This window comes from Buteo buteo, chromosome 3 (genome assembly GCF_964188355.1).
Source record: "Buteo buteo chromosome 3, bButBut1.hap1.1, whole genome shotgun sequence".
In the NCBI taxonomy this organism is placed as follows: Eukaryota; Metazoa; Chordata; class Aves; order Accipitriformes; family Accipitridae; genus Buteo; species Buteo buteo.
This window is the reverse complement of record NC_134173.1, coordinates 31236294-31253376: the sequence shown is the minus strand read 5'-3', so window position 1 is coordinate 31253376 and position 17083 is coordinate 31236294.

The window sequence follows — 17083 nt, the reverse complement described above, 5'->3', positions numbered from 1 at the left end:
GCTCAGGTATGAAAGGTGAACTTAGGAGGAGACAAGATTTTGGAGGAAAATATCATTTTACTTTTTCTGTACTGGTATTTTTAAATTCCCTGTGAATTTTTCTCATACTTTCTTTTTAAATTAAACTTTCCATTTATTTCTGATGCACAGCAGAAAATAGAATGGTCTTGTCATGTATGGGACAGCAAGGTTTTCTGTGTGACAGAGGGCCAACTATTGTGTATATCAACCTCCGTAACGAATTCATTTAACGAAAAGAATAAATAATAAATGACTGGCTGATTCAATAGACATTGAAGTTACACCTTTTGCTTGCAATAGTCAGTGATCATGACTATGATCCTGCACATTTCCATTTCCAAATGCATGTTTTTACCTTGAATCAAATAATTTAGATTACATCTTACTAAAAATCCATTATATATGTTTTTAACAATTTTAGCAATTAATTTCATGTATGTACACGTATGTGTGCTGTAACTTCTAATGAATTATATTGAAACTTCATCAATTAATGACATTTTTTTTCTTTCCCATTTAATATTATACCTTCTGGTCTCATTTTTGAAAAATATCAGAATTTTAAAGCATCAAGCTATTACTTGGTGCTCTTACATCTATGGATGCTCCTCCACCATTTTTTGATCCAATGTTTTTATAAATGTTCTTGGTATTTTGTGATACATTGTAACAACATTCTGGAAAAAAGCCTTCCTGACTTCTGAAAACATATGATAACTGCAATTCTTCAGGGATGAAATATGTGCATAAAAATACTTTTCCGGTGAAATATGGAAAGAAGTACCTAAAATGTTCTGGGTTTTATACAATATACATCCTTTCTTAGGAATGTTTACCATACACTTAAATCTCTTACAGAATTTATTTTGACTCAGTATGTGGAATAGTTGTCAAAAGAAGATATTAATCATGATTTGTCTGAGAGGGAAAGAAAAGTGAGAGGCAGGCAAATGAGGCTTTTTTAGAGTGGGCGTTAACAGCTAACAGATTGGGGGACTTTGGCACTGGAGATGGGTGAAAAATCAGGAAAGCAGCATCAGGATACTATGACTATTTTCTCTCACCACACCGGCTTTCCCTAATGCCCCGTCACGGTTAGAAAGTGCATTCAACCTTCAGCGTTTCCCACTACAGCATGTGGTCATATCCGTGAATGTACTCATGTTCCCTCCTTCGAAAGGAGGTGAGGACAGCACTGTGCTTTATACACCAAGCAGCTGGGCACTACCTCAAAACTCTGAGGATGAGGAGAATGTTAAAAAGCTGCCCTGTAAGAAATGAAGCCTGGAAAGACGAGGAGTCATTGCAAGGGGTGAGAGCACAGCAGGATAAAGCCGTGCAAGTGAGAATCGGGTGCAGTGACTTGTGTAGGCAGATTCCCAACAACTGTTTTATCAGGTTACCAGGACCCATTAGAGGAGCTATAGCTCCACATTCCAGCTTCCTGCTCATTCTGCCTGCGCAGGTTACTAATATGAACTACCATGTTCATGATAGCAAACTGCCAGCAAAGACTGAAGAAATAAGCAAAGGCTTTGAAAATGCAGGGCATTTCTTCCTTTGACTCGTCACTTTATCAACACAGGAATGATGGTTGTTATTCTGAGCTAAAGTTTCCAGTCTGTATTAAGTAAAGACCAAACGAAAATGGACACAACTTACCCCCAAGGACAGATTTTCAAATATGGAAAAGATGGTCTGAATTCTCCATGGATTTCTGAGAAGATCATGGCAGAATTTTCAAAGGAGTAATTTTTTGGTTGAAGTTACCAAGACCATAGGTATTATCAGATGATGAGTATTAATTTAAGTTAATCTGGATCAGGCCCCTCAGTGAACTTTAAGAAATACAGTAAGCTCCCTTTATTGCATTAAGTGATAATTTAATTATTTAGGAAAGGACATAATTGTCACGAGATGGGAGAATTACTTAGATAACAGTTTGACTCCCTGTTACAGCCATTTGGATCTAAACTGCATTACAAAGGGATTTTTGACAGGGAAGAGAAGGAGGTAAGAGAAGAACCAATGTGATTTAGAGAAAATAAAACAGGTTCACCCATTTCCTGGTTATGGTCATTAACAGTGGTTTAATTGTGCATAATCATTGGTCCCATTCCTAGTGTACATTGCTAGAGGCTGACTGAACTTTGCATCTGCATAGAAATTAAGATGCAAATATGAGTTGTGTTCACTGATATGACTAGTGTAAAGTAAACAAAGAGTATTTCTATTGTATATTTAAGGTTGAGAAACCTATTTTGTGAACAGCATGCTATCAGTGAAGACTTCACAGTTATTAAGTAACGGCAAAAGGATGTGGTCATGTCAATGATGGCTAAGGAAAAAGGAATATATAAAGAGCACAACCATGCCGGGGTACTGATAGGCACTTGTAGTTGTCCCCACCTGGAAAAATTGCAATAATTCTGTGTTTCATGATCCCTGTGTTTTAAAACAAAACAAAAAGTGTTGTGTGCGGCCGAAAGAGGGGCTGAATGCCAAGCAGTAATTTTAGGATGAATAATATAGAAAAGTCAGAGCAAAATGGATGATTTAATTTCTCATCATTATTCTACTGAAGAATTAAATTTGCAAGGTCATGTTGCGGCTTACTCAGTCAGAGGCATATCAGTGAAGGTAACTGGATTCAGATGAGTTACCATCCAAGAGATACTTAAAGAAGCGACTGTTCTCTAAATATATGTACAAAACAGCGTTGTCTAGACTCACGTTGCATATTAAATCAAAGCTTGGCTTCCTGGAGTTAAAGGACCTTATTTCAGGCTCTTAACAAAAAACTGAACCAAGTTCTGAGATCCACCTTCCCAGATTTACTTTATGAGATAACACTGTATTTCATTTGCTATAGCTTCTATGTACTTCAGCCCTTTGTTTCTTTTTAAAATTCTCTACCAATACCTGTAACAGCAGAAATATGCTTTATATAATTCCCATGCCTCACTAATATATACTCATGGTAGAACAGACATGAAAAATACTGGTTACCCGTAACCAGGTCTATTCATTTACTGAACGTATTAGATGAGTCCTTTCTCTAATTCATGTACTTAATATATAGCTGTGTTTCAGATGTGCTTGCAATAGAAAGTGGGAAGAAAAATTCAGAACATGGAAGAAAGGGAAGAAGGGGAGTGGAATTACTGTAGAAAAATTCCTGTAGGACAATTTTTTAAAAACCTATACTGTAAATTCTTTTCAGGTGTTAAAAATTTTTCCCTATTAACATTCAGCTTTTTATTCTATTTGTTTTCTTGACCCCTTGTCCTGGTTTCAGCTGGGGTAGAGTTAATTGTCTTCCTAGTAGCTGGTACAGTGCTATGTTTTGAGTTCAGTATGAGAAGAATGCTGATAACACTGATGTTTTCAGTTGTGGCTAAGTAATGTTTAGTCTAAAGACAAGGATTTTTCAGCTTCTGATGTGCAGCCAACAAGAAGGCTGGAGGGGCACAAGAAGTTGGGAGGGGACACAGCCAGGGCAGCTGACCCAAACTGTTCTTATCTCAACCCACGGATTTTACTTTTTCCCGCTTCTCTCCCCCATCCCACTGCGGGGGGGGGGGAAGTGAGTGAGCAGCTGCGTGGAGCTTCATTGCTGGCTGGGGTTAAACCACGACACCCCTTCACTGATTTGCAGAGGAAGATATCGTTTTAGATCTTTTGAACTACTTGAGAAATGTCTGTCAGCTGGTTTTGATGGAATTTGTTATTAACAGCTGACAGTCTTAGCTTTAGTAATCCAACTGTGATAGGTAAAAATGATATCTCAGGTTTTTCTTTTAGCCAAACCCCTAATTTGCAGAGTCTTAAATGATTCAGTTCTTCCTTTTTTTCTTTTTCTTATTTTCCAAAATGTATCCAGAGCTGCTGGTAGAAGAGCAGCCTGGGCACTAGCAGTATATAGAGAACACCTGGATTTTTATCTTCTTTCACAGGGAGAAGTGTCGCAAAACCAAATTCAGATTAGCTTCCGAATGAAAAGCAGAATCCATATAACATTGAAATAGACAAATAGACATGGCAGGAAAAATGTTGTTACTTCTGTAATGGGGCAGAAAAGATTCCACCTTTTCTTATCTAACACACCCGTGATTCAGCAATCCAAATGTTCATAAACCTCAGGATTGATTATTCAGGAAACATCTGGGAAAGAACTGCAGACTAGAGCACGAAGTTTTTCACATCCCATAAGTTTCAAGAGCTTCTTATGTTTTTATCTAGAATAGGTAAATTTCTGCCCTGTTCCCCACATAGTCCCTTTTCCCCAAAATCTGTGTCACTACATCAACGTGCAGAAAAAGTTTGCTACTTTTGGAAAGTGGTGTTTGATCAAGCAGACAATTTGAAATATTTACAGAAAACACATTGGGCAGTAAAACTATTTTTTCAAATCTCATGCTGGTTTGTGAAGCCATCATATGAAAGCTCACCTCCCTTCCTTTTAAACCCACTGCTTAAATCCCGTGTGCCTTAATTCTGAGGATCCTTTGCGGCTCAGCTAGTCTATATGTGCACTGTATTTCATCTACTGCATCTCTACAGGCTAACCCTTTAGGACAGGGGCTCAGCCCTTTGCCATATGTCTCTTTTTATATGTTGTAGCACATGTGAAGGACTCATTGTAAATTAAAAATTGTAAGAACCATACTGGACAAAATGAAGACCCTATGAAATCCATAAACCATTGGAGTGGTTTATTAGAGGCCAGTTCAGAACCCAAAATGCAATTTTAATACAAAACCTTGAACATCATCCTGGTACTGTTTGTATCAACTGGATCTATTTATTCTAAAAATACAACCTTTAGAAAATCAAGAGAAAACAGATGGGAAAGAGGTATTCTCTTTTTGGTACATCAGTTGAACTCCAACCATTGGGGGAGTATTTATGACCCTAAAATAGGGGCAGAAAGTCTTTTAGTCTGTGAGAAAAGGCTGTCTGACAGCAGTATCCCAGCCTGATGGGGTTTGGTGCTTTCCCTTGTCAAGGTCAGACAAACATTTATCAAACAGCTTTGAACAATAAGTAGTTGTGAAGGACACCCAAAACAGAATTATTCCACTTCTTCAGACATGACATATATTGTGAAATTTAGCTTGCCAGTGATGAGGGGTCAATTTTATAAGATTACTTGGTGTAAAAATTTTAATCTTAAAAATGTTATACCCATTTGGTCTTGTATATACGGCAATCTGGCTTTTTATTTCTTTTAAAGAAAAATGAAAACATTGAAGTGGGGTTATAACAGCTTTTTTTTTTTTTTTCTGTATTCTAAATTATGCTTATTCACCCATACATTCCCTCTCTGAGTATTCATTTAGAAGGAAGGTTTTGCAATAGTCACATTTAATTTATCAGGGTGCAATAATTTGTGTTTCCCAATCATCTTGCAGACTTTGGTTCATTATACTATTGTTTCACATGAGTAAGTTAGCAAAGTTTGGATTGATTGACTCTAATTAACTAAAACTGGTTCCAGGCTGTGCATCTATTGTCATGGTAGCTAGCCACAAAGCCCCAAACTGTTCAGTAATGGCAATATAACGTACTACCGATATGAAAACTCCAGCAAATGTTTAATGTTGGGCTTGTCAGCAAATGAAAAAAGCAGTAGTGGAGGAGGGAGAAAGGGACATTAGGACAAGCATGTCTCAGAAGGCGTGAGGGAAATGCAGCCTTCCAGAGCTGCTGATGCCCTGATCTCTTCACTTATTGTCATCTGGGCCTCCAACATGGAAAGAAATGCAAGCCGAGCTGGAGACATGCACACTATTCTGTAATACAAAAATCCACATTTTTTGTGTGTGTGTAAAAAAACTCAAAATGGACACAAAACTCTATGTTAGCTAAGACCCTCTGGAATAATGTATACGGATTTCTCCCTCTATATATTTAAAAGGCAAAAGCCTTTTTCCTTGCTTTTGTTAGTCCACTTGCATGATGCCTGAGTCTATTTTCTGTTTACTGCTGTCAAGAGAATCTAACCACTAATAAATGCATCCCCTTACACGTGACACTGGAGAACCAGCTGCACTGAAAGCTTAGGATAACAAGCAAATATTCCGTCTCTTGACTTGTTCTTTAGAGTCTTTCTGAAATTAAGTAAAAGCAATGAGGACCTCGGAGGATGAGCTGCTTCTGGCAGTGGTGTGCAGCACCTTGGCACGTGCAGAACATGCAAGTCTGAAAGTGTAAAAGCTTTATACCATGGGCTGTCTGCTCTCCAGAGACACATCACCTGAAATATCAGCCTCTGCATATCGTTACATGCAAAACCGTAGTTAGGAGAACACTCACTGCGGTGCCAATGTCAAGTACAAAAGCTCAGAAATGCCAGGACTGGTTTTCTTTGCTTGACCTACCTGCGTGACTGCATTGCTGCAGCCTCCAATGTCTTGCTTCAGAGCTATTTCTAAGATGAGACCTGTAGCAGTCAGTGTTTACTACTCCAAAGGAGCAATTCCTTGGTGTGATGTTTAGTCCTTACTTTGCAACATGGGGCTGTCTTCCCTATTTTTAAAGCATGTGATTCAAACCATCACTCAAGTAGAGGTACGCCATTCATTTCTAATTTTCTATGTCCTGTAACTGCAGGACGTATCATAACTCCGCTCTTCACGGTGGGGAGTGCAGCCTCTGTTTTACAGACGCTCTTTGTCCCAACCTCGCGCTATTTGCGGCACCTGCAGCCTGCACCTGAACAGGGCTGGTTTCACCCCCCAGTACCTGGCTGCCCTCCAGGCTGTGCAAGAGGGTCATCGCCCCGTTGCCCACTGGGTGCCAGCCCCTCGGCAGACTGGGGCAGCCCAGAGCCCTGGCTGCTCGGGGGCTGACTCCCCCTGTACAGGCAACCTGGCTGCCTCTCGTCTCCAGTCTTTTTTCAGGCAAGTATCTTCTGCCTTCCCATTTGCCAAAATAAGGACTTTGATTTTTATGGCACGACTGGTCTCAACCTTTAACACAAATAGGCACTAGGGCGAGCGACACCTGTAATTTTTCCAAAGTGGCACAACTCGTCACAGGTCGTTTCCAAGAAGCTCTTCGTAGTTTCATTTCTTCCCCAGCCTGGACGGAGGGATTGAGAGCAAGGCTCGCAGGTAGGAGCTGTGGGGGGCCCTTCAGTCCTGTCGGGTGCACGCACACAGCTCCCATCGACTTCGGTACAATTTACGTCCCTGGGAGTGATGGAATTGGGTCCTGGAGCCTGGTGCCACCCCGCTCTGACTCACTGTGTGCCTCCAGGCAAGTCATTTAACACCAGGCTGTGATACCTCTCATTGAACTACACATTACACCAAAAAGGGTCTTGTGGAAGTCAATGGAGCTACTTGTGGAGCGCTTGTACTTAGTAAGTGTGTCACAATCTGGCCTTTGCTTAAGTTTCCCCTTTTATAGGAAATTACAGACTCATTTCCAAGGTTGTGGGGCTTAATTAGTTTATGTTTGCAAAACACATCTTATTGCTGGTGAAAGGGAATAACCATTATTATGATGATGATGTGTTCAGTGCATGGCAAGGTCTTGAGTCTGTCTAGGCTTTGCTTCATTTATTCTGTATAAAATAAAAAAAAAAAGGCCTTCCTTTGCAATCATTTGAAAACCTATTTCTAGGAATGGTGCATTCATTCTTCTGTCAGAAGTGTTAAGGGAAAAAACCCCCAAACTCTTCTTGAACAAAGTTCCCCAGAGACTGAGTCCAGGACAAAAGTGCAGTCGCCGCTGCAGGGTGATGGGAACTGACCAGCCATAGCAAATCTGTGATCAGTTCGGATCGACTTGCTGGGTGACACTTTCCCAAACATAAACACCATTCCCTTTCCCCAACTCAGGATATATTCTTTTTTAACCCTAACATGTATTATACCTTTAAAACTTGGCATTAGCAAACAGTTTGTTTTTTCGTCAGCTGTAATCGGTTTTTTGAATTCTGTTTTTTGTTGGGTTTTTTTGTTTTTTTAATCCAAGTATGGTTCTCATGGTGTAGTAAATGACATTAGGCTTTTGTAAATTCTTGCAGAATATAACAGATCATTGGTTTTATAACACAGTCACTGCTTTTGCATTCTGATGAGATTATTAGTAGCAGCCTAGAATACAACATCCCTGCATACTGTTAGTTAAAAAAAATAAAAGTTTACTAAATGGTCTCTTGTCAACTGTATCTGAAAATCATTATAGTTTCTCTGGTTTCCTTTACATGGAGGACTTCTTCTGTGAGCTGGTGGGTTACATCAGTATGAAGTTACAGAATTATTGTAGAGATGCTGTTTATTTCTCTATAGCTCTGTTTGTTTTTCTATAGAAAACCAGTTTTTTAAGTATTTATAAATTAGTTGTAAAAATCGTTCACATGCCCAAGACATGCAATATGGTATCTGAGCTTAGTAAATATATTTTTCCTTTCACATTTTAACTGCAATTACATTAGACATTTTTATCTTATGTCAAAGCAAATCAAATCAAGCCATTTTCTGATCTTTTCACACATACTGTCTTGCAGCCCTAAAGCAGTTTCATTTGCCAATGAAGACACAAACCATCTGATCTTTTCAGGCCAAATTCCCTCTCTTCCCCCCTGCATTGCAGCTCCCCACTGTACGTCCGGCGTGTGCCTCCCCCCGATTGTGAGCTGGGGACCCACATGCAGCACCCACCTGGGGCTACGCTTAAGACCCTGCTCACTGGGCAGAGGGGAAGGGAGAATTTGAGCTTGAGTATATTTTTAAAAGGCTAAAAATGCTGAAATTAAAAGCTGGCTACTGTCATGCAGCATTTTCTCTCCTTCCATACTGTTATTAACATACATCTGTATTAACACCATGACAGTCCACCCTACAAATTGATACAATACCAAATAAAGAGCCTGCACTGTGCACCGTAATGACTCTACAGGAGCCATTACATCTGATATAGTCAATATTATACATTTTTTAAAAATGTATGAATGCATATTTAACTGAGAGATCTGATCTGCTCCAGCAGTTCTGGTCTATCAGAAACATAATATGCATTTTAAAAAACTGCTTGCATACATTTTACATTTTTACTTGAGAAACCGAACACAGGGTCACATATAAACATTTTATATTCTCTGCCTGCCCATGATGTGTTTGTTTAAAAGCGAACCAAAAATAATTGGCAAAGTTGATGAAGTCCTGGCTGTGTTGCCTCACCATGCTACCACCAGCATTCCCATCCCCTTTGCACTTCCCTCCAGCAGCTTTCGCTCCATGTCCCTAGCACACTGTATGGGTACATTTGCTTTTCATACAGCTGTGAGGAGTGAGCATCTTAGCAGAAGGAGCATCGCTGGGCCTCTGCTGATTTACACCGCAGCAGCTCGTGGCTGTGCCACCAGCCACACACCCCTGGGGTGAGTAGCGTGCACCCACGCACACACGCACAGAAAGTGGAGGATGCCGAGATGCCACCGCCGCTCACAGGCTACCTGAGCTGCACAGGGAGGGGGCGGAGGGGACTCAGTTGGAAAATACCAGCAGATGCATTTCTCTCTTGAATGAGATCATATCCTGTGGTTTTGCAGACAGAGCGAATGGCACTATGGCCCCATCTTTGTGGAGCACATTGGGGTGGGAGTAGCTGATCTGGGGAACCAATTTTGAGATGCCATGAACCGCATCACTCCAGGCTGCGGTCTGGGCTTGAGCACACAGCCACTGGAGGTTTCCCCTCAGTTTTGCATACATTGCTGGTGGGAGGCATCAAACAGTCCCAGGCACCCCCAGCTCTTCTGAACGTGCTGCTGATCCCCCCTGCGGCTGCTGGCCAGCCTGACCTATTTTGAGTCTTGTGAGCAGAGGACATACAAGTTCAGCCATCCTCATCATGAGAGACAGGGTAGAAAGAAGGGGTACGGAGAAAAGGCACCTAAACATTTGTATTTTTGAAAAACAATCTTTGCTTTTATTGCTACCATGCAGATGTCTACATGTTAAAAGTACATGCAGGCAGTCTCACTCCCTTTCCCTCCCTTATCTGCATGCACAAATGTCCCTGTACTCTCACCAGGCTAATGCAGAACACAGCTTAACTCTGTGACTTCCTGGGGACTTGCAACCACTTCTTGTCCTCAGGAAGTGTTCCTCGTTCTCACCCGTTACAGCCCTCTTTGGCTTCTTCCCTTATACCTCTGTGGAGCTTTTACATTCTCACACATGTGTGCGGGAGAACTAAATAGTGCAACCAGTAGAAGACCATACATTATTAATTACTCCTACGCATCCATGGATGTGCACAGTAGTTTTGAAGCTAAATGTAGCTTGCCCACATAACAAGGATTTGGACTGCAATGTCACCAACGTTGCCAGCTCTGTAGCAAATCTTACTCATGGATTTTCCCTGAAAGCATTTGTTCCTGGAGTCAGGTGATTATGTGAGCTATGTGGATTTCTAAACAAAAGCTGGTTTCTGCCACATGCAGCTGTAGTTTGAAAACATGTAGCTGAAAGGCTCTAGCATCACAATATTAAGAGTCAGATATGCTTAGTTGTGTCTATTTTTGTGGTTCTTTTATCAGGCATCATGTGGAGGGGTGCATGTGCACACTTCAAGGGGCATATGGAGGCAACATGTATACTGTGGGCAAAGTAGGCTGGCATAACACATGTCACATCAGCTCTTCAAACACATACAAAGGTGTATTTCAGAACAGCCCAGCTAGCAATGGCAGCTGTAACTGTTTCAGGGACTCTGGATAAATGTAGATTTCAGAGAAGCAATTAGTGATAGTAGGGGATGTGGGGGCAGTTCTGAGTAGAGGTGCAGTTTCTTGTACCCTGCACTTCCCTTGCTTTCTGGGTGAGAGGATGTGGGTGTGGGTACACATGCTATTGCAGTATGTCCTATGTTAATACTATAATGAAAAAGCTACTAATGCAAGTGCTGAGTGTTTGCTCAGTGCTGTGTAAGACCAAAAGATGACTGTCCTTCACTGACAGAGCTTCAACCCAGAATGGCCACCAGCTTAAACAAGTGAACAACTCAGGCCAGCACTGAAGAAAAAGGTCTCACAGACAGTCCCTGATCTTACAGTTATCTCCTGTTCTCTTATCAGAAGAGGAATTCAGTGTGCAAATATTATTAAAGAAGAAATGTAGGAAATAATGAGGAATCATTTCTGTCAAATGGATATAAGATGCTAATTGGTGATGTGCTGAATCCCAGAGATGCTTGACATTCAAAAAGTGAGTGAAGTACGGCAGAGCATTTGTATAGGCCATCTGGAGATGTACACCATACTCTACACTTGATGAGAAAGTGGCATTAAACTGAAATTTCTGATTCCAAGACCTAAATATGCATCACTCCAGGCTTCAAATTTCATAGATTGCTGGGAAGATCACAGATAAACAGCAATCTGGCACATCTCCGACTACAGGGAGAGAAATGCTTTGCGCTCCATTCCTTACAAAATTATTAATGATCTGAAGAACTTCCATAAACTTAAGAAGCAAAAACTTTGGAGCTTACATTCCCATTTACGCACAGATCTGGCTCCTGGGGTAATTTGACTGTGAAATCTCTGTGCAGACAGGGATATCCAAAATACTGTATCAGCAAATGGTGTCACCATTACAGAGGGAATAGCAGGCAAAGCACAGCCAGAAACATCACACAAACCTGCATGGTGATGCCCTCAGTTCTTTCATGACATCAGGATTTCTCTGGTAAGAGAACAAAAACATTGTAAAAGCAGGTAGTAGCAGTAGCTGTTCAACATCCCCTTTTTGTAGTTTCCAGAAATCTGTAACTTATGTCACTAAACATTTTTTGTTCTCAGTAAAAGTTGCTCTTACAAAGCACTTATACAGCATAATAAACCTTAAGATGATCCAGATGGTAGTGTCGAAGACATTACATTGCAAATGTATACACTGCTACTTTCTTCATACATTGCCGTCAATTCTTTGCAGTGCTGTCGGCCCTACAGGCTATATATATACTGAATCCACTATGTTAGATGCTGTACCAACACAGAGCTACAAGTGAATCACAGCCCAGGTAGCCTGCAAGCTAAGAAGAGAGGGGCAGCACATGGCTGGAGGGTGCATAGTGGGGGGCTTTCAGATAGAGGCAAGGCAGAGCTCTCAGCATAGCAGCCGTAGAACTGGTGCCAATTTTTGCAGGCACCTGAGGGAAAAAAAAACTTAAAGAAAACAAAAAGAAGTGAATCTGCTGATGTTTGCATAGCACTCTTCCCAAGCTTGAAGAACACCAATGGAGAAAGTGAGGAAGTGCTTGCTTGGATGTAGCAGCTGGCTGGGCGCGAGCTCCTCACATGGACCAGGGAGCAGTCAACATCTCACCAGGGTCAAGGGCATGTAGGGCATCATAGGTTGGTTTGGAAGGCAGAAATTTTGAGAGGTTACATGGATAGAGGTTTAGATATGGCATTGGCACATCTACAAAGAACAAGGTCAAAGCTGAACCCAGGCCACAGTGACCAACAGGATGACGATGGTGTAGAAAATAACAGAGAAAGCAGGGAGAGATTTGAAGGGAAAAATAAGATCACTGTATTTGTCACCTCAGTCTTGAACTGGTGGCTAGTTATCCTTAAGAAGATATCAGAAAAATAGACAGCATGAAGGATCTGGCATAAAGGCCTGTGCAGGGCTGGAAGGCAGATTTGTCTGGCCGGGAGAGATGAACAAGAGATGATCTGAAGGAAAGAAGAGGCAGGGAACAAGGACAACCCTTGGTAGGAAAAGAGGCACCTCTACAGGTTATCTGAAAGAAGAAGCAAGAGAGCAAAGGCAAAGGAGGGGGCAATGGAGGCAGAGAAGCTGCAGAAGATTTCAGGAAAGTGCAGTTAAGACTGCTGCCATTGCCAGCCCCAGGACATGGGGCCCACAAGCTTGTTACTCCTTAACCAAAACACTCTTTTCTCTCCCCACCACCAGAAGACTTTTATGCTGGCTAGGAAACATTGAGGGCTTTTACCCCTCATGCATGTCTGCTGCCTTCACCGTGCCACCAGTGTCACCCTGATTCACTAAAGTGAGGTGTGGGGTTACAGAATAAGGGAGGGGGGAAAGAACTGACCCAAAGCAGCTTAATCAAGTTACCTCTTTTCTTAGTCGCTGTAACTATAACCAGAAGAGCACAGCTGTCAGTAAAACTAGATTGCACAAGACAACTACCATTTCTCTGTCCTCTCTCATTGTATTGCAAGCTTCCTGAACAAGGTTCATTTCTTAAATGTGCTCTGCAGCCTGCCTTGTAAAATGGCTTCATATGGGACGGAGATGTAAAAAATAATTTGCACCACCTGCACTGATTCCCAAGGACAGAAATCCTGCAATCCAGCAAGAAATTCTTAAATAAACATAAAAAACATGGCATGAGACCTTTGCTATTCTATGCAGATCTTCAGAAACAATTAATGCAGAAAGGACAAAGTGTTTTTCTTTTCTTAAAGGATAGTCCAAGGCCCAGGGTAAAATGCTCAGAGCTTTGCACTAGTGTTGGGTGTAGACAGGTTGGGGCACTCTGCCTCACAGGCTAGAAGTACCTTTTCTGGTGAAAGCCTCTGGAAAATATCTGGAGATATACTGGATAAGTACCACAACAGAAGTGAAAGGCCACACAGCCCCTGTCATTCTCTCTATACTTGTAGAAACGGCATACTCACAGGTACCCTCCGGCTTGGACTCATATTTCTGTTAAAGTCAAGGAGAAAGCAAAGGCAAGGCCATGCCAGCTTTGTGTGAGGACCATGCATGACAAAGCTGAGTGAGTAAATGTGACTGAAGCACATCTTTGTGGCACTGGGGAGATGTCCATCAACCCGTTAGTGCTGCTGGGCTGCTCGTCCGCCTCCCACACTGCCAGCTGGGGTCAGCAGGCAGAGACATGATTCCTGCAGTGTGGCTGCACTCATCAGACCCGAGTGTGGTGGCAGGAAGCTTCTCCTCTTCTTCATTTGTCTGACCTGCATAGTTTCATTGATACCAATCGTCTCCACAGTGCATCTGCTCTGTGGCATGTCACTGGGGGCAATGGAGGCTCTGGTGCTATCCATGTGTTGATGATGTCCAGCTCCTGCTCCGCTAGATCAAGGTCGAATAATCTTCTATCCACAGATGCTGAGTGAACCAGAAGACCAGCTCTGAGAAAGCTGAATTCAGGTAAGAATTAACTATACTGTACAGCAAAGCAACAGTTTCCAAGGAGCTAGTCATAAAGGTGATGCTACATTTTGAGGCTGCTACCAGTAGTATGCGAGGGATGTAGTCTCACTCAGTTCCTCATCCCTCTTGAGTATCCAGGTGGTCCAAGGTTTCCAGACAACTGGCCCATGCCTGCCCTAGGCAGACCCATGTCAATGACTAATGCAGCCCAAAATACCCCACCACAGCCTGTGACCTACACATCATGCAGAGCCACTCCTTTTGATCGGGGCCTGCCTTCAAGGCTGTTCAGGTGGCTTCCAATCAGTTTGACCTTTCTGCTTGAAAATATTTGCATGGTTTGAAGTGGTATAGTATCCATAATTACCTTCTTGTCCTACCTTTATGACCAATCCGTATTTGCAATAGCCATGTCTCTTGGTGGAACTCAGCATAGAGTTGGCGGTGTTTGGAGGCAGGGTATACCCCTTTCCCTTCTCAGTGGAAGGTCTGTCATTCTGGCAGTAGTACTGCTGTAGTGACAGTGATTCAAAGAAATAGGTAGATCAAGACCAAGTAGATCTTAGACCAGCTGATATGTTCAGAGTAAATGGTCTCCAAGGTAAAGAAGACATTCTTCAGCTCATCCTCAGTAGCCCTTCCTGGGATAAAATATGGTGCCAAGCAGCTTCTTATACAGCCTCTGGCATGTTGTAAGGAATCAGTGTCAAAAGACAGAGATAATTCACTTCTCCAAAGTGTTATGGTGTTTGTTTATCCTGAAGATGCAGTTTCACATCTGGCTGCTCTAATTTTATACTGGATGAGACATTGTCTGTCCTCCAGCACAAAGCTAGTATAAACATTGTGTTGTTCTTTCAGACCAGGTCTACAGGAGTGCAGCTGTGTGCTTTGCCTGCTTAACATCTGATCTTTACATTTGGGGATCTGCTCCTAAACTGATCCAGACTTAAGTAATGTGAAACCATGCTCTGGCAGCAAGGATGCTACACTAATAACTTACCAGCATGCCAGGTGGAAGAGCTCCAGAGATCACCTTTTCATCTCTTCTGCCTCAGGACAGAGGAGTAAACCCAGAAAAAAACCTGGTAAATTTGCCTGACCTCTTCTTTAAAATTCCCAAGTGGTGGCAACTCCATAATTTCCCTAACAATTTGTGACTACGCTTCACTGCTTTTGTTTCCAGAAAGGTTTCCTAATGTCTAAACGTAGTCTTCATTAATACCTGTTGAATTTATCACTTCCTGTTCTACCAATTAAGCTATACTCTTAGTATTAGGCTTTGATCATTTATTGTTAACACAGATTTCCATAGATTTATAGAGTTGTCAGACACAGTATTTGTGAACAACTTTCAGTTGGGTAATTAATCATTGCATCTGTTTTCTGTTATTGTGATTCCAATTCTGCATGTGTATACGTGATTGATTTTTAGGCACACAAATGGTCTCATTAAAGACAATGACACTTGCAGATTTGCAGCTGAGCACATACTTACAGGTCTGCAGAATTAGGATATGGTAGTAATTGTTTTGTTGCATAAAAATCTTCTCATTTCAGTCCCGGACTTCATTTATCTCAGGTCATAAGTAGTCCTTCAAACCAGAAGTGTTGAAAAGTCATTACGGACATTCACTAACTTTAAAAGTCAGTAAGTAAGTGGTTTATGGCTACACCAACATGATCACGGTACTGATCCTGTCTTGACAGATTGGATCATCATTACCAGGAGAGCATATGTAAGAATAACTCACAAAATATTCGTGCCTGTAAAATATTTTTTATAAAGATCATCTACTAGAGATACTCAATATTCCTCCATAATAATTGCAGATGACAGTCAAAATTTTGGAAAATAAATATATTATTAGAGACTGATTTAATTAAGACACAAATAATATTAGGTTATGACCTCAAATTAACACTTCAAAGTGGCTGACTTCAGGGTGTAGTTTTGAAATATGTGTTATTTTGCCTATTCCATGGGCTTTGACTAAGAAGTATTCAAACTATTTAGGAAAGTTGCTGAGAGAAATTATTAAATAACATTTTATTGCAGTTTGAATGAAGAATGCAATTCTATAATAAAAATGCACTAACTGCACTGTCTATTCATTGTACTTTGTTAAAATCTGATCATAAATTTTGAATTCCCTGAGAGTCCTAGGTTCTTAATGCTGGTGAAATTTGTCCAATTCATAACTTTGTAGCAGACACTACAAATGGTTACACAATTAGATGAGATGCAGATCCCTTGCTCCCAGCATGAGGGTGTTAAAGTTAAACTCCACAGGGAAAAATAAAATCCTGGAGAATAGAAGAGAGGCACCTGAGAGCAACCCTGTTTATCCTTGGAGCGGGCTCAGTGACTCCTCAGAAAATGCACACCCTTGGATTGGAAAATTGCTATAAAGGCCAAAGAACAGTCACTCTGAAGGTTGGCTTGGGATCTAACTCAGAGGTTCGATGGCCTGGAGGTATCTGCCAGCGCACACAAGAGAAGCTGCAAGAACTTGTGTTTCTGTTGCTTTACACTTTTTCAAATGCAGGTTGAACCCTTGCCAACAGGGAGGGATGACACCACAGCATGCAGCAAGGAGCCAAGTCTCTCCTAATCCCCTCAGTGAAGCATTTGGGAAGGGAGAGCATATGGTCACTGTTGTTTTTTCCACATTAAGGACAGGCAGCTGCAGGGGCTCTTTTGCTGGGGAGCTGCCCCATTCTCCCCAGTCTCAGCTCCCAGCCAGCCAAGGGCACCAGGCAAAAGACAATGTGCATTTCCCTGAGTTTCAGGATGTATCTCTGTCAGTGCATCGAGACGTGCATGCCTGTGCCTGTGAAGAGCTTCAGAGAGCACATGAATAGCCTATATACTATTTGTCTCTCGG